This window comes from Silene latifolia, chromosome 3 (genome assembly GCF_048544455.1).
Source record: "Silene latifolia isolate original U9 population chromosome 3, ASM4854445v1, whole genome shotgun sequence".
NCBI classification, from domain to species: domain Eukaryota; kingdom Viridiplantae; phylum Streptophyta; class Magnoliopsida; order Caryophyllales; family Caryophyllaceae; genus Silene; species Silene latifolia.
The window spans coordinates 51459377-51466067 of record NC_133528.1 but is presented as its reverse complement, the minus strand read 5'-3'; the positions used below and the strand labels follow the sequence as shown (position 1 = coordinate 51466067).

Below are 6691 nucleotides of genomic sequence, written 5' to 3'. Positions count from 1 at the left end.
GAAACTTTACTCTTAATCTCGGCTGCTACTTTGTTCTTATTGCCGGATTCGCTCTTTTGTAATCTCTCTCTCTCTCTCTTAATCTTAATCTAATTCTTGTTTGCTTTTAATTATTGTTCTTTCTATTTCACTGTCTCTTAATTATTGCTAGTATACAATTCATCTTGATTATCTCTCTATCATGTCTCTTAGCATATTCATCGTTATTGTTGTTAAATCTAATAGCATGAGTAGCTAAACCCCGGCCCTCTATGTTAGGATTAGGGGAGCCATGGTAGTAATGTGATGATGTTGTGAATAGGCTAGACAATTGATTGTGAGAACCTGTGACCATAGCAATATAACTATAATATGTTTAGTTGAGTGCACACTTCTAAATAACTTTAATTTGGTTAAATTCGCTCCTAGATCGGAAGATTGGATGAACAGACCTGCTATGAACAATAGACTACCCTGATGAGGACGGAAGTTAAGTTAGTTGTAATCTAGGGTGGATAGCGGACCGGAAGGACCTTTCCCTTCCCCTTCTCACAGTAGATTGTCTAGACTATTTATGACTGAGTTAGTGAACTGCCATGGTGAACCGAAATCCTGACATATCTCTCCTTATCTGATCAATCTTAGTTTTTTCTCGCCTTTATTGCTCTCCACTTTATTTCTCTTGCTTTACATCTTCAGTAGTGTAGAAAACAAAATTTAAAACCCCCCAATTGTGACCCGACAGATGTGCTTAGCAGATAGATACTTAGCCTCCCTGTGAAGATCGACCCTACTTACCGCTAGCTTCTGTTAATAGTAATAGGTATTTATTTTTGGTACCTAACGACGGTATCATGCCCCTAGTATGTCTATGCTTTGCTGGTACCCATTTCCAAGGAGAATCATAACCAAGAGGATGAATGTCTAAGACACAATTTGTCTACTTTCTCTACAAGTAGATCTTTCTCCCATAAATTTTTACGTGCTCATGGCATAAGTGTGTCTTGTTGTAGGTACCTCTCTGAAACTCAATTCATAAAGAGTAGAAAAGAAATGTTCTCTCAATTTGTCAGCTTTGATCGCCCTTCATACTCTAATAATATAATAATAAAAATTGACTCTGAGAGTCGGGTTAGTGTTTTGTTAGCTACAGTTGCCTACAATATCTTTACTAGTGGCAAAAACAAAAGACGATTTTATTTTATTACTTGTGTTGAATAAAATAGGCAGTTGAAATGTATGATGGTGCATATATTCAATCTTAGCAAGGTATTACGTATTAATGGAACATACCCAGATTATGATTTCCGGAATTCCAGAACAGTGAAAAAGTAGTCTATATGGACTGCCCTGAAATGGGGAAACCCAACAAAGTTTCCGAGCTGACGGTATTCTTCATCGGTCAGATGTCTACCTTTGGCACCATATGTTGTCATTACAAAGATGTCTCTGAAAGAAGGGCTCGTGTTCGATGGTCATAAATCTGTGGTAAACCGCAACACCGCTCACATGCGATTAATTTCCCCCTCGGTAGTGCATCGTAGCAGTTCTTCATGATCATCTTGACTTGATCATCCGTCCACGTTGTTAACACCCACTGTACAAAATGTGCATGATACTCTATCAAATAACACTCCTGGAATTCTAACTTTGCTATACAATTATGACGGTCATGAGAGATTGTACAAATATCGTAAATTTAAATTTCAATAGTATCAAAACAACCCGTATAATTCTCAAAAAGTTTGTCCTAAAGCATTCCGCAATCCAATTGTGTATTCCGTAGTACACGAGTACATTTTTTTTTGACAGCTATAAAGAAAGATGTCCTAACTTAACATAACTCGTTGCGCCAGACAATGTGCAACTTTATTAAAAGACCTAGGAATATAAATTTCATCTCAGTTATAACTTGAGTACCATGTTTTTTTTTTTTTTTTGAAATGTGAGTACCATGTTTGTACCATTTGTCATGACTATCCGTCACAGGTTGAATAAATAAGCAGCACTGAGTGGCCACAAACATCTCGTACATATTACTGGCCCTCCTTTCTACACATGTGGCCACTTACCCAGCCAATGTCATCTTGTCAAACCATGTGATTCAATGTCATCCACAAACTCATAATTTTAAAGTCTTTTTAAGATATAAGAATCACTGATTGAGCATTAACCGTGAGGTGATTTTTTTTTTTTTTTTTTTTTTTTTTTTTTTTTAACGAGGGAACCCGCAGCCGCTACCTTCGGTGCAAGACTTTGGTAAACCAGCGGGTGTACGTGATAGCGATAAATGCCGCAAAACCACGTATACTGGAAAACCACCCGAGGGTGACAGGCTCGAAGTCTATTAGGCGTGGACTCAGGCCAAGAATGTTCCACAAGATTTGGCTCTTGGGGAGGCTTGAACCTGGGTCTCCTGGGAATTTCACCCAAGTTTTAACCACTAGACTCGTTTTCTGGGATTCGGATTCTTATACACTACAAGTAAACAATTTCAATGTGACTCTATTACTAGAAAACAGATACCTTCATGAAGATTGCATCAGCTGAAGGAATCGATTTGAACATATCTCCACCCACATGAGTAATACCTGCAAAAACACATTCAGTTCAACATTATTGACAACTTTGGGACGGAATTTGTCCAACCGATATGACCTGTTTTCTTTCAGTTGTCAGTTATCAAGCTTAACCCAATGCCATTCTAACATTAGAGTGTCAAGAGTGACTAGTCATACGGTCTATATCGACTTATCCAATGAAGATTTTATTAGGGTATATGACCATTGATTGAGCCTCAATCATTGTCTTAAGTTTTGGTTGAGACACGCTTCTCGCCTGAGGTATAAGAGAGAGGATTGGAAGGAACACGATATCTTAAAAACGAACGTATGTAGAGAGAAAGAGAGTTTACCAGGAATAGGAGGAGCTTGAGCAACGACTTCAGGAAGCTCAAAATTAATGCCTTCTTTAATATTATTATACTTATTCATGATCATCCTTAAACAATCCCCAGCACTCCCACCGACATCAACCAACTTGTTAACTCCGCTATCGTCCTTAAACCCATCATATCCACCATCAATCACAGCCTTCATGAAAGGCACTGACACGCCCGCCATCGCCTTTTGCATCAGCGCATTCATCTCCTCATCCTTCCCATAGTAGCTGTATGCCGGCTCCCCGTTGGCCACCTCAAAAGGTGTGACCGATGTGGGGCCCTCAACGGCCTTATGCAGCAACGGCCATGCCTTTACCAACGCCTCCTGGTGGTGTTGTAGTACGTACTCCCCGTACGACAACCCATCCTCGTCACCCACCAACGTCATCCCAATTTCACTCAAGGAATACCTGAGAGAGCATTGATCCCCTGTTGATGAATGTTCAACAAAAACGCCATAGCTGGCAAGGAGGCGGAGGAGGCGCTGGAGGTTGTCTGAGTCAGCAGTCGTGGAGTCAGGAAGTGCACGAGAGACGATCTCTGCGGCCGAGAGGGCCATGTTGGCGCCAGAATCCCATATTGCCGCAGGGACTTTAAGGCGTACGATAGCGTTCAATGCCATTGGCACGCTCATCATATTGGCTATTTCCAGTATTGCTAGCCTTGCTTTGTTCCGGCTCTCCGACGTCTCGTCCATTTTTGGTGCCGTGGTAGGTGGTTTTTGGGATGACATGTTATGTGTCTCTTGTACGTACGAAAATACTTTGCCAAGGACAGGACTCTCTATAATGCAACAAGAGAGTGGTGTTATTTGTGATCTGATCTTGTGATCTGTTACATATCGTTTTAGCAAATAAAACGGATCCCAACTACTTCTCATTCACTTCATTTTCAAATACCAGTATTTTAGAGCAGCCGGCATACTCACATGCTTTCACCAAATTGGTGAAGTGTCCTTTAAATATTAAACAATTCTTAAACAAATAAAAAAGTAGATAAGTAAGGGTGAAAATTTTCACCTGTCCCAAGAGATGTGAAAATTGAAAAAAGTGGACCTACTTCTGACTTTCCACCTTTTTTTTTTTATTTTCCGTTTTCAACGTTGCTTTTGTTGAAATTAGTGGAGTAGTGGGCCTCAAATGGTCCAATAAGGACGCGCCACGTGTTAGTTCTCCAACAGCTCTATTTTGTTGATACGACGGTTATACATAACGGCTAATTTCATATATAATTAACTAGATTTTGTGCCTGTACGTTGTACGAGTTATAATATTGATTCGTCTCTAATTGTATTTTCGCAATTGAGAAGCTATGTTTACTTTCTTAACATTAGTTTTCTCGTGAGAATGTGAGTATATACAAATACATTGAAATAGTTTTTTAAGAATATGAATATATACAAATAAATTAACATTTTTTTTTTATGATTTGTGTATATAAAAGTTATAATCGTCACCCACGACTAACTAAATAGTGTTCTGTTTGTAAGTGAGCTTGTACAAATGTAGTTTTTTTTGCATCTGGAAAATGTAAGTTTTTCTTCGTAGAATAAATAATTAATGAGTTTAACATGTATGAACCGTGAGTTTGTACAAATGTAGTTTTTTTTTTGCATCCGAAAATGTAACTTTTTCGACCCGTGACCCGTATAAGCCCACCCATATTTAGTCTGACCCGTATTCGGGTTTAACATGTATGAACCGCCTCACCAAAGACCCATCCAAAAGTTTTTGAGTGGTCTAGCAAACCTTGCATCAAAGTCATGTGGTAATTATCTAAATTTTGTAGTCTGACCCGTATTCGAGTTTAACATGTATGAACCACCTCAGCACCCGACCCATCCAACTCGTTTGAATGGTCTATAATTATTTTAAAATTCTTATCATTTTAGCTTTTTACTTTTAAAGTTTATATATATACCAATATAACTCTATCATCTTGATCGGATAAAATTTCCATAAGTTTGGTGATAGTTCTACAAATAACTTTATCGGATAGAATTTGCATAATTTTAATTTATAATTTATAATTTTATTAAGTAGTTAAAAAAGTAAAGTAAGGCAATTTACAAAGTATTAATTCGAGTGCTCTGTTATGGGGTGTTTATTTTCATAGTAATACACACCAAACCCTATTTAGAAAAAAAAACAATCCAGAAATTACATGCATCCATCATATATCTTTAATAGTCTAATGATATTGATAATAAAGACATATGATGAAGAATATAAGTGCTATCCAAATACATGTGCTTGGAGTAAAACGTATATTCAATTAATGACATCCAGAATAACAATTAAACCGAACATAGATGTTGATGTTGAAACAAGGAGCAAATGGTGTTGTGGGTTGGATTTGTAGGTGTGAAGGTGTGAAGAGGGGTCTTTGGTGGTGATTGCAGGTTGAAGACGAGATGCAGGGGATGAAAATTAAATTACGCTACTAACATATTACTCATATTATAGTTGGATGTGTATATATATGTATACGACTCTTTGGAGATTTATCTTATGTAGGATTCAAAAATAAAACTCAATCTTTTTTGTAATTTACTATATCTCTTATTTGATTAGCTCAAAATAATTATTTTCAATTTTTTTTATTATTAAAAATAAAAATCGTGTTTTAAAAAAGTTGGAGTCTCTAGAATTGCTCGAAAAAGCCTCTTTTATATATATACTAGATTTAATGCCCGTGCGATGCACGGGCTACTTGTTAGAATATTTTTGTAATAATTTTAAATATAACTTTGAACATTACCGATTACCTATCTATGTACTCCGCCGGACAAAACTTTGCTTATGGTTACTTTATCTCTAATTAGAAAATATCTAATTATCTTTCTATTATGAATGTTAAAGTATTCTGAGTGGTTTACAAAATGTGGACTCTTTGTAATCGCTCGAAAAGTTCATTCTTTAAACAAATTTAATGCCCTAGGGTAGTATCGCTAGTCGCTACGTTGTCTTTTGCTACTATTTCTATAAAAGGAAGAGTCATTTAGATAGACTAAGGTGAGACGGTCCATTTCTATAAAAGGAAGAGTCATTTATTAACTCATGTTCTTATAATTTGTGCAGTTAAGGGGCACCACAATTTAAATTGCCCCAATACAAAGTGTAATAAAACGTAACTTAATAACATACGATAGGACTCTACTAATCATAGAGTTATAATCTCTACATTTAACGTATTAAATTGAATCTATTATATATAATTACTAGGTTTGGTGCTCGGCTTCGCACGGGCTACCTCTATTTACCGTTAAATTTTATTTTCAATGAAATAAACTATGTTGGAGTTGTCTAACTCACACGTTTACTATTAGTAATATATTTTTCTAAGGCGTTTTTTTTTGTAATTATGATGAAATGTAAAATTTATTTCAAATTATGAGACACGTTCACTACCCACTATTAATATTATCGGCTAGTCTTGCTATAGACGAATATATCCGTTTATAGCTAAAGACGGGTCAAATAGCTTGAAAGTGGTGATATTTTTGGCCCCAATCACCCCACTTTGTTGCTTGTCCTATTAGGAATGTGGTATTGCAAAATGCCCCGAATTGGCTACTTTGGTTTGTTTTGTCTTAATTGAAGTAGTGGAATCGCACCTTATTCGTCCCACTTAGCATGCATTTTAAGGAGACGGAGATTTAGAGCAGAAGCCGTACCTCGGGAAGCGTGAAGGAAGGTCCTAGGAAGCTAACCAGCGAGTGTCAAGGCTATTTTCAGTGGATATCTACTCGATCAAGAGCTTTTAGAGGTC

General features: G+C 36.9%; 1 pseudogene; it reads right to left on the bottom strand.

Moving 5' to 3' along the window:
- Positions 1-1154: 1154 nt before the first annotated feature.
- On the bottom strand, positions 1155-3881 carry LOC141647641 (nicotinate N-methyltransferase 1-like; annotated as a pseudogene).
- Positions 3882-6691: the final 2810 nt, after the last annotated feature.